We start from the raw sequence: 12,923 nt of genomic DNA, 5'->3' as shown, positions 1-12,923 counted from the left end.
TCATTACATCCCTTGAGGACGCTGTTGCAGTTCAAAAAGATATTACCGCCTTATATATGTGGTGTCTGGAAAATGGGATGACTTTAAATACTTCTAAGTGTAGAATGATGCGTTTTTCACGAAAAATATATCCTTTTGAATTCCAATACCTGATAGATGGATCTCTCGTCGAAACTATTCATATAATGCGAGACCTTGGAATTTTTGTAGATGATAAATTCTCTTTCCTCCAGCATATTGATTATTGTACCGTTAAAGGTCTAAAGATGCTGGGAGTTATCAAACGTCACTCTGTAGAATTTAAACAACCACACACACTACTCTTATTATATATCACGTTAGTTAGACCCATTCTTATGTACTGCTCACAATTTTGGTCTCCACATTTCGCCTCGCATATTAAAAAACTGGAAAGGGTTCAACATAGGTTTTTCTCGTGGGCGGCAATTAAGTTAGGTCTTCCTAATCCACGATTGTAACGCGACTGTTCACATATTGCTGCTGCTTTAAATATCAGTTCTCTGAAGTCACATCGAAAAGCGCAAGATATTCTATTTATGCACAAGTTATTCAATAGAAACATAACTTGTCATCAATTACTTGAAAGTTTACACCTACAGGTACCGCGTAGATCCCTGCGAAATTCCACTTATATATCTCACACATTTCATTTAGATAACTTCAGATCTAGTTTCGGCGAACATTCACCAATATCTCGAATGACCAGAATCGCAAACGATGTAGATAACGAAGGACTTACTGTTTTTGGCCCTTCATACCCCCGTTTCTATGCTAGTGTTAGGTCGTACATTCTAGTCGATTTTACATAAGTTTAGATTAAGATAATATTTAGTTTAGGTTTAGGTTAACTAGCAATTAAATACTCTTTGTAGAATACATCTGTAATTGGGCTTCCTGCTCGTCAATTAAATGAATAAATGAATAAATGAAAATTACCAGCACATTATAGACATCAGCACTCTCTCCGAAGCAATGATCCAAGGTCTTTTTACATATATATTGGAGATGCCATTAATTGAGAAAGAAGAAGTTTCATTGCAAAGAATAGTTCCCATCCCGGTCCAAGTAAATAAAGTCCACATGTCAATCATCCCCGACCACGACATGATCATTAAATACCGAGACTCTTACGTACCAACCGACAGACAGACTATCGACAAATGCAAACAGATAGATATATACAAAATATGCAAAAGAAACCAACCTAATGTAAAATTAATAGATAGCGAATCTTGCGAAGCCAGCCTATTTAAAAGATACTCGGAGAATAAATGTAACCAATCACCTTACCTGTTACACAGAGGAACTTTCATACCTATACTAAATGGTTATATTATAGTACATTCAAAACCATTAGAATTAGACATAAGCTGCGAAGACTCAATAAGAACTGAAAAAATTACCGAACCACAAAAAATTACAGGATTTGGATGCAAATTGTATAACAGCTACGATATTCTAGAATTAGAAAAATCATACGAAACTCATTCGACGCAATGGCTAAATATGACATACGACATAAAATTTGACCAGAAAGACATGAACAATTTAGAACAAAGATTAGTGCAACTTCCTAAACAAATATCACACGAAAAACTTAAGCGAGCCAGAATTAGCCTAGATGACACCGAAAGTATTTTAGAAACTATCGCTACTCACAGAAGGCTTAAAAACTGGAAGGAAACCAGTTTGGAATGGTTACAATATGTAGGTTACGCCGCTTTAGCACTAACAACTCTCTATACTCTACGTAAATTAGGAATCCTTAAATGCAAAAAGGGATGTTTTCCGAGAACATTCAAATTATTTTGCAATAGAAGTAAATTAATCAACCAACCCCATATTGTAACATACCAAACCCAACCATCTCCCCAACCAGCTCCCGAATGAATGTTAAAACATGAAACTGCGTGCACAGTTAAAAAGACTAAGCCTTTAAATATAAGAAACAAAACTTAGAGACTAAGTTCAGTCTAAGAAGGGGATTGTTAAGCACAGATATTTACCCCCACTCTACGTGTAATTAGCATATATAAAACGTTACCTCGTGCCGAGGAGCCAGTTCTAAGTTTGTATCAATATATACTAATAAAGCGCTTGAAGTCAGAGATTGACTTCAAGCTGATACAAAAAAAGTCATTTACACAATTTACCGCATAACAGTGGTAAGAATTAGAAATTTTTAAATAGATTTGAAAAAAATGTTTTTAATTTTTAAATAATTATGCAAGAATGAAAAGTCATTTCATTCCTAAAATTATTAAAAGGTTATAAATGTACTGCGTCCATAATATTTTTTGCTGATTATTTGTATATGTTAATCTACTTAAAATTAAACCATTTCGGATTTTTCTAACCGTGAAACTTTTTTGTGAATCGGAAAATGACTGGGAATTTTGTTCCTCGATTAAAACAGCCACCCTTAAATTATTTGTGTGTAGCGTTCAAGATAACAAAAAATCATACGAACATAAAAACAACAATAAATATTCCTGCTAAATACAGGAATTCTTTATTCAATAAAGAAATATTACTTTTTTGGATTCGGTTAGATAAAATTGATTTTTAAAAAGTAAAAAGTTTTGTTATATGAACCTTATTTAATTTAGAGTTGTAAGGCATAGTTGTATATTGCTTACACACAATTTTCGTGTTCGATAATAGCAGTTGGAAAATCACAAAAATGGCAAAATTCATGAAAGTTATAAGTAAAAAAATAGTTCTAAAAATATAAAATAATCATGTGTTATTCTAATTTAAACTGAATAAGTCTAAGACAACAGACTTTTTAACATTAGAAAAAAAGTTAATCTAGCCAAATTCAAAACATTAATTTTTCCTTAATGAAAAATAAATTCCATTATTAGGCAGGAATTTTTGAAATAATTTTCAATTTTATATTCTTACTTTTGCTATCTAAAATAGTTAATATCTTGTTCTATATTTTTATGTTATTAATTAGCAATGCAATGCTTCCAGCGTACTGTAGCGCGCATATAATGTTACTATTTTGAATAACTAAGTATAGATTTAGGTTTTTTTAAATAAAATTAACAAAATTAAGTTTTTCAGTCAATGAATTGAATGATCATAGAAAATTTTATTTCAACATGTGATTAATTATAGAAAATTTAATGCGGATATCATTAGTACGTATATTTATAAAAACTTAATAAAATTAAGTTAATAAAATAAGTTTTTCAGTCAAAGAATTCATTAACCATAGAAAATGTCTTTGACTAAAAATGGTTAACATTTTGGCAATCATCCATATACTTACATAATTCTTTTTTAGTATGTAAATAATAACAAAATAAATATATGACAGTATAAAACAAAGTTATAAGCTTTAAGGGGGCGACCCATGTAACAGTTCCAAAAAATCGATTTTTTTTGCTTAAATGGAAGCTAGTCGTCCCAAAAACATGCTGTGAAATTTTCAGAGCCGCAGCTGCATTATTTATCCCCTAAAAGGCACCCCGCGCTTCTGGCGCTATCCTGCCGTTGCTGCCTTTTTTCAACATGCAAATCTTTAAACGCGTTTTTCTCGGTTTCATATTTCTCAAAACTGCCCGCCAGATAAATCAAAATGTATTCGACCGATTGAATTCTCGTTGCATACATATATAGTTGAAATGATTGTATTCTGTTTGAACATCTCTGAACTGTACGAAAAAAGTTTAAGCAATTATTTTTTAAACAATTTTATGCAGATTTTTGGGTGAAAATCTAACTTTTTTGAAACGGACCCCATTTTGTCAACAATAATTATTTTTTAATTTTTTTAGATTCACATAGAAGCTATGAAAATAAAATTCAAGAAACTTTTTTGTTTTTTCGTTTCAGGCGAATCTGTGAGAAACTAGAGTACGGGCAGTTTTGCATCTGCCGGCTGAACATGTTTGACATCTGCCCTTATATAAAAACCATAAATAAAAGTGTCTTAAGAATGCATTTCATTTTATACAAGATCAATTAAAAAATGTACAGTTAAAAATTTTGAAATCAAATAATTGAGAATGCAAGGAGGAAGCAAACAAATATTTTTCATGCGACCACCGTGAGATCGCTTTTAACCTGAAAGTTTTTGCACTAAACGTTTCTTTACAGAATTTTTATCAATTTTTTCTATATATTTTAAATTATTTTTTAGGTATTGTTATTTTAAATTAAAAACTGAGTTAAAAAGTATTACAAAAGAATTCAATAAATCGAAAATTATGCGTTTTACGGAGGTTTTTAAAAATCAGAAAATATTTATTCTAATATTTGTGAAAGAACGTATGATAAAAGAATTCGATAAATTGAAAACTGTGCGGTTTATGAAAATTTTCGTATAGCAGAACATTATTCTTTGTCATTGAGATTATTAAAGCATTTTTGTACTGCAACTTTTCTTCATCATTTATTACGTTTGGGTCATTTTTAAGCGCTTTAAATATTTAAAAACAACAAGTATTGATTCCATTGTTAAATAAGTAAAACTTAATTTGCTTTTTCACATATTTTATATTATTGTTTAAGAAATGTTATTTTGCATTAAAAATTAAGCAAGAGAGTATTATATAAAAGAGTTGGATAAATTGATAACTGCAAATTTTATGGAGAATTTTTGTTTATTGTTCATTACTTTTAGATATTTTATAACATTTTTAAATTTATTAAGCAAAAAAAGTATCAAGCCTCTTTTGAAATAAGTAATTATTGATTTTATAACAATTCGCCTAATTAGCTTGATGTTAAAATTATAATTTCGTTCTGTAATAACTATTTTAAATTCTAGAATTCCAGAAGCTTCAACTTTAAATGATTCAATTTAGTTTTGATTATTAAATTGTCAAATCTTGATCGCCTTGAATTTATAATTGTTCAAATTCAATAGTTTGCAGTTTTTAATTATTTAATTTTGAACGCTTTTAAGTGTAAATAATTTTCAATGATCTAATCTTAAAATATTCAATTTTTAAGGTTTTGGCATTGCCCTATTTTCTAACTTTTTAATCTGAAATCATTCAATTTCGTGATTCGTCAATGGAAAAGAAAATTGTGTGAAAGGAAAATCTATTTCTCTAGAATCTGTTGTAACTAATTTGGAGTTATTTTGTATGGCACAGAAAAAACTCAATGCAAAAGATTTGTATCTTTCTTACATTTTTCTTTTGACGTTTCTTCTCGTGTGTTTGATACCTTGGGGGGGGGGGGGGCAGGAAAAAAGAATCCATTGAAAAGACGACTCTGTGTATTGCATATCTGTCATTTGCAGATTCAGAAAGTTAAAACAGAATTGGTTGGCGACAATGTGAATCGGTCATTTTCTCAAGTAGCTTCGAATCTGCCATGTACTGCAATGACCATTTCAAGCAAGGTTATATTGAATCGGTTTCCTTCTTTTTGAATGAGACCGACTTTTTTGGGGTTAAGCTGTCATATTTCACACGATTTTTTAAATTTATAAATTATCGAAAGATTAAAAAAAACAATGCGCAGGTCTACTAGATTCCTTTTGCTATTTCAGTTATTATTCTTTTACGGCATACACGTTAGTCAACAAAATTAAAATGACTAGAAGTCTTTTAAAAACAAATCGGCAGCAATTTTGGAATTCTAGTGCCAGATACGCAATTCAAAAGACTTCGAAACCCATTAAACAGAAGTGAATGGATTTTTGTTTCCTGGGTTTGGATCTGGGTTCTTTATAACTATCTTTAAAATCTTAGTGCTGGTTTGAATTTTTCCTTTTGCTTGCAGCCACCAGATTAGGGCAAACTGCTTTCCCCTTGAAGCCATTTTGATGTTTTCACTTTAATATTTATTATTTAAAACCAATTAAACTATTTCTTTCACAAAATGTGGTGATGGAATTTTAGAGAAAACAAGAAAGTATCTGTCACGAGGGCGCAGGCGTCGAGGCAACGACGCCAAATATTTTGTGCGTTAAAATATAAGAGCATTAAAAGATAATTTAAAAATTCTACGGAGAATATTGAGCTTTAAGAGAGACGTAAGTAAAACTCAAAAATATAGAGGCAAGACATTTAATGTAGGGAGCTGAAGCTTATAGAGAAGCAAAATAAAATGAAAATATTTTTAGGAGTGGCTACGTAGGAGGCAGTATAATAAACAGCCGCAAAGTAGGGACAATGCTTCCACTTCGAGCGTCAAAGTAGGGCCTATATTTCGATTCGAGCGATTAAACGGATTTGAATGAATTTCAAAATAATTTAACGGGATTTAAAAATTCTTTTAAATTTTGAAGAATTTTTCAGGAAATTCGGTAGAATTCAAATAAGTTTTAAGACTTTAAAGTAATTTTAAAATATACACTGAAAAAAATTGTTCTTGTAGCAAGTAAACGTTACTTGATTTAAGTCAATCGCAGGTTCGAATGGGGACAATAGAATATGAGAGTGTTCCAAATAAATAAATACTTGCTACCGTATGCTTGGAGCAAGCGTACATTTTCTTAATCTGAGAAAATGTATTCTTATAGATAGAATATTGCATTTTATTAATCTAAAACTTTACTGTGTTACTTCATATATAGATATATTCAAATGCAGAACATAGTTTACTTCCAAGAAATGATTTCTGATACTCCCAAGATTGCTGATTACTACCAAGAAATGATTTCTGAAATGATTTCTGAATATATTTTCTTAATCTAAGAATATGTAGTATCGGAACAATAGACTAGAGCCTCAACTGAACACTATTTCTCAACGAAAAAAATTGCTTCCGAAATTATTGTTATATAATCTTCATTTTTTAAATTATTAAAATACGTAATTCGCGCACACTATTACTCACACATATAATCCGCACGCCTAGACGTTTTCAAAAATCGCACTCGCCGAGGATTGAACCCTACCTAAAAACTATCTAAACCATGGTGTGTCCTAACCGCGCGCTCTACCGACTTCGCTATCGAAGCACTTGGATCTCGGTGTCAAAATCTCGGGTAAGAATTTAAAGGCAGGGTCGTACCAAGTCGTATCGTGAGCCTCAACCAACTTCAAACTAAATGTTGTTGAACTCAACTTTAATCAAAGATATTATAACATAGAAGCTGCAAATGGCGACAGAGTGGGGAGAAAATATATATAGCTACTACTTTCGTCGGGTGCGCAGCTGCTGCTCTCTTCGTACTAACTTTCTCCTTCTTTCTCTGTAGGTAAAATCGTTACTCTAAGGGTAGGATGATCTATATTAACAATTGCTCCTCGCAGCAAATCCCTATCTTAGTAAAGATTTCTCTAAACATCGACAAAGTAGAAGCAGGGATTCTGATATGATTTACAAAATAACAAATTACTATAAAATTATAATACTTTTGCAATTCTAATCCTTATTTTATTTGTGAAATTAGTAGCAATATTAAAGGTTCTCCACATAAATTAATTGTAATGCTAATTTTGCAATTAAGTAAATATTTATTTTTTGAATTGGTATCACACAATTCCGGTCTATTAAGTTTAAATAATATAAATGTTTATTTAAAATGGATAAAGAAACATGTATTACATTTTCAATTCCTTGCGGCAAGTTTTTATTGAATAATTTGATACAATCTATTGAATATTGATCCTAGATTAGAAGTGAACTGCACTAATCGATTCTATGTACAAAATAACTCCATAAACTTGTACTAAATTTTTACTATTGTTCGAAACTTTTTCTTTTCTCTACAAATGTATAACTTGTAAGGTTGCAGTATTTAAATAAAAATTCTGCTATTATTTCGCAAGGATAAAAATCAAATAATTTCAGAATTTATTAAATTGTTCTCTTAAATGTGGAACGCTTGCAAAGTTAAAATAAATCGAATTTAACCGATAAAGATTATATAATTTCGAATTAAAAGCCTTCAATGATAAATTATTTTTAATTAAAACCATGAAAAATAGGACATTTCATTATAAATTAGAATTCAGAATTTTACATAGAAAACGTTCTAATAGAAATAATTTTAAGATAAACAATTTTTAAAAAACTTAGAACTTGTAATTAAAATTACAATTGTAATGCATAAAATAAGTCTTCACCCATTAAAATATGGAATAATTTTTACATTCTCATCATTCATGTTTGCGAAAGTATTGTAATAGCACAAAATGTTACAAATGCAAATTTTTGGCAAAACCACAGGAGATACGGAAAAAAGTTGTATGGATGAATTAGTCAGGTAGGAATTGGGGCCTGGCCGTAACAATATTCAATTATTACTTTCCTAATTTTCGGCTTACTTCTACCAAAGATCTCGTAACTAGCCCTTCTTTCTACGCTTCGAGTTTTCTTGCAACAGACTCAGTATAGTCATAGTCGTAGACCATAAAACCAACGGACTATAGGATGCATACGAGGTGTGTTCAAAAAATAAGGCGACTTTATGGTTTTCTCAAAAAATATTAATTTATTCCTCAAATTTTTTGTTGTCCCCTTCAAAGTAATCCCCCTCAGATATAATGCACTTGTGCCAACACTTTTTCCAATCATCGAAGCACTTCTAATAATCATTTTGTGGTAAAGCCTTGAGTTCTTTCAGCGATGCAGTTTTTATGTCCTCAATCGTTGAAAATCGATGTCCTTTCATGGGTCTCTTCAGTTTTGGGAAAAGAAAAAGTCACTGGGGGCCAAATCCGGTGAATATGGAGGCTGAGGATCATTAGTGACTTCATTCAACATCTCCTGAGCGATGGTCATGCGATGGTAATTTGGCGATTTTTCAACACCATTTCTTCCACTGCTTGAACATTTTCATCTGTTGTTGACGCGCTGGGACGAGGCCACAGACAGATTTCCTAGCTGGAAGAATCTAGGCTTTCCCTCTCCTGGCCCTCGACAGGTTATTGTCGTGTGCTACTTGTCTTACATTATTTATATACTCACTTCTTAGCACTATATTTTTAAATTAAACAAGATAAAAAGCTTTATTCATAAAAATATATTTGAAAAATAATTTCTATCAATTAATGATTTTCTCGAGAGGACCTTGCAAAGCCCTCGATAGGTAAAACGGATAATACAGCTGTGAGTGCGAAAAAAGTACCTTAATGCTCTTATGCTTAATTATACTTAAACTTAAAAAAGATCAAATTAAAAAAATTACCGAAATGCAAACTTTGAAAAATTTCATTTTTTTCTGAAAAAATTATAAACATTTGGTGCCTTAAAAACTTGAAAAGAATTTTTCTTAAAGGTCGATTCAATTTAAACTCACGTAAGTACGTTTAAAAATCATATATAAGAAATCGAGCTTCAAAAACCTTTTTTCCTAATTTCTAAAGTATCGGATGAATGCCGTCAAGCATTTATGATACCGCACTCAGCGTGGCATCGTGGCTATGGGGATTAGACGTCCGACTTATATGCCTGCTGTGCGTGCGTTCGATTCTCGGCGCTTGCGGATATTTTAATAAACTGCGTTTTTCTTTAGTTATTAGTAATAAGTCTTCTCTAGTCAAATTTAACAATAAGTTTAGTTTTAGAATAACGTGCGGAGTATAGTTAATAATCGAATGTCGATAAAAATACGAGAAAACGGAGGAGTGTTTGTCAGAGGCTACAGAAAGGTGTAAAATCTTCAGATTACACTTTTGCACAGAAAATGTATTTTACAATTGGATTAATATTTTTCTTATTTGAATCAAAAATTTCTGGTAATAGATTATGGCAATGTGCAGGTTAAACTTTAATACTAATGCAACCATAGCATCACACTTCAGAATTTAAAGCATGATCCATTTTTTAATAATTTAATAATATTTTATTTGAATCAACAAAATAAGAAACAATAGCATATGCTTTTGAATAATAGTGTGTGAGGGACTATCTAGATTCTATAAAGACCCTATTAATAGGCCCTTATTGGGTTTCCTACTGATGACCTCGCTAGTCGAGCGTGACGCTTTCGCTTGCGCCCTCGATAAATTGCCACTTTAGGGCCTCGATAGAAAATAGGAAATCTAGACAGGGCCTCCTAAGAATCAAGTTATAATTTCTACCCGGGAGAGCGGGTGCTTTAAATATTTGTGTCGTAATATGTGGGTCATAATAGTGGGTCATAATATTTGGGTCCAAAACTTAGAAAAAGCTCTATGTATATTGTAAAAAATGTTCGATTTTTTTTCAAAATTGCAGAGAAAAAAGTTTACCTTATTGATGCACGGAACTTAATTATACCGTTCTTAACTAACTCAGGGACAAAAAGTATGGTTCACTAGCAGGTGAAATAAAAAATGACCACTGATTTGTTAAAACACAGTAAAATGTTTTAAAAAAATTTTTACCCTTTTTCTGATTTATCTCGACACAAAAAAGAAGTCTCCTTTTAATTTTTCACGAGAACCTTGCATTAAATTTGTTCTCTTTTAAAACAGTCATTTTATTGAAATTCGAAAAGTAATTCGAATATTTTAGTCTATTATGAAAGCAACCTCTCATTTAGAAGACAACTTTCTACTGAACAGTATTTTGTTTTTCAATATATAATTTATCTTTTACTCATTGCAGAATAAATAGAGTTCTAGGTACTTTTGTCAGACTTTACCAATTATTGTATAGACCGCAGTGAACAGACCATAATATTGTTAATAATTCTATACGTTTTTAATTTTGTTTATGTTAATATAGAATAATTTTTTTGGTATTCAACTTACAAATTATATAAATTATTAGTTGAAAATTTAGAAATTAATTCAGTTTAAAAATTAAAAGGAGCCATGGAGACATAAAGGATTTTTCAGGGGTTAACCACTCGGTTTTTGAGTGTACACTATGTTACAAAACAGTGACAGGTATGATAAACCAGATTTATAAAATCTAAAAGATTTTACACAGATTAAAAATATTTTCATGATTTCTAAATACAAAAGATTTCAGAAAGATGTCACAAAGATTTCAAAAATTCATAAAAATTTCATACAGATTTCAAAAGAACACAAAAATTCCAAACATTTTAAAAAGGATGCAGTACGCCAGATTTTAAAGATTTAAAATTATTTAAACCGATTTTAAAAGGTTTCAAATTATTTTAGAATATTTAAAACGATTTAACATTTAAGATTAATTAAAAATGTCACAAATAGTTTACAAATTAGACAAAAATTTCCCAAAAATTTCGAACGTTTCATAAGGATTGCAGGGATTTCAAAAATTTGAAAAAGGCGGGTGCACCAGATTTCGAACATTTATTAAAAATTCTAAACTTTAGAAAGATTTTAAAGATTTTAAAGGCTGAGAAGGGTGTATAGTAAACCAGATTTATAAAATGCAAAAGATTTCAAAAAGATGTCACAAAGATTTTAAAAATTCATAAAAATTCAATACAGGTTTCAAAAGAATAAAAAAATTCCAAACATTTCGAAAAGGATGCAGTACACCAGATTTCAAAGATTTTAAAGACTCTGAGAAATAAAGATTAACAAACATTACAAAGGTTAAAGAAAGCTTTCACAAATATTTCAAAAATTTCATAATAATTTTAAAACATTTCAAAATATTTTTCAAAAAATTCAGATTTCAAATATTTTACAAGACTTTGAAAAGATTAACAAAGGTTTCACACAAATTTTAAGATTTCACAAAGACTTTTAGTACTTCAAGAGATTTCAACGAATTCATGGAGATTTCAAAGATTTCAAGTACAACTTATGTTCTCAACAAATTAAGAATTTGTTTATGTATGGTTATGCTTAAAAATGGTTCAAAATTGAAGATCTTACCTGCATTAGAGCACCATTCCTTAGGGATCGTCCACAAATTACGTAAGACGTTTTTCTTTTGTTTGAATAAAGACGAGCATAAAATTGCTGTGAAGTTGAGAAGGACACAACGATATAAACAAAAGAAAAACATCTTACGTAATTTGTGGACGACCCCTTATGTCGCGGATCTTTTTCGTTGGGAAAACAAAAAAGTATTACTCCGTCTCCTCTGACACTTGAGCACCCCTTGTATGCACAAAATTCCACTGACTTCATTGCACTGGGTATTGTTTTTATTTTTACTTTATTACGCGGAACTCAATTTCCGAACCTTGTTTCACGAAACAGATTTCACGAACCTTATTTCGCGAACCTGATTTCGCGAATCCGGGAAGATTGATTGTGAGTGTTTGGGGCGTTGTAAGAATCTATAATCGTTGGAAAAAGCCCTAATCTCATTAGAACTTCATAAAATGATATCTTTGAGTACAAGTGATAACTTTTTAAAACTATTAGCAAGAAAACGTAAGCAAAAGTGTGTAAAATATCTTTGCCGAGGAGAATTTAAAGGACCTATTTCCCCTTCTCAGTACTTTAGGTCATGAAATATTTAAAGGTAAATTAAGGGTGGGTAAAAATATTATGTCACAACATTTTGAAATACAAGAGGTATTTCAAGCATAATAAATTGTCTCAACAGCAGGTAAAGAGAAGTAGCTATTATGGCGCGATTCCCAAACTTTTTATGCACTTTCTGGGGAGCGGCAGGGTCGCCACACTCACATTTTTTCACAATACCCTGCCGCCAAGGGGGGACACTTGACTCCTTCACTACTTGACACACCATGCTTCTCGCGAGAGAATTAGAACCGGCTGAGAAAAATTAAAAATGTGTTAATATGTTAATAACTTCAATTTTAATTAGTTGAGTCAATTTCCTAATCTAATTTTAAGCAAATGAAAAGAAAGTTGATGAAAATCGGTTAATATCTTCAATGCCAGTCGACAGTCCTTGTAATGTGGCGCGTTATTAACGATGTGTTTAATTATTCGAAATTTTAACCAATTTTCATCAACTTTTTTTTCATTCTCTTAAAATTACAACAGGAAAATGATTCAGATAATTAGAATTGAATTGAGCCATATCTTTGGGGTTTTAGTTATTGAAACAGCCTTTAATCTCATGACAATGAAAGGGTC

General features: G+C 30.9%; 1 protein-coding gene across 1 annotated transcript in view; it reads right to left on the bottom strand.

The window, feature by feature from the left end:
* LOC117173351 overlaps window positions 1-12,923 on the bottom strand; it is a 201,094-nt gene that overhangs the window by 78,300 nt on the left and 109,871 nt on the right. The gene's annotated exons all lie outside the window — the stretch shown is intronic.

This window comes from Belonocnema kinseyi, chromosome 5 (assembly GCF_010883055.1).
Source record: "Belonocnema kinseyi isolate 2016_QV_RU_SX_M_011 chromosome 5, B_treatae_v1, whole genome shotgun sequence".
NCBI lineage: Eukaryota > Metazoa > Arthropoda > Insecta > Hymenoptera > Cynipidae > Belonocnema > Belonocnema kinseyi.
Note: the sequence above shows the minus strand (reverse complement) of the source record. Positions and strands in the feature narration are given on the sequence as shown.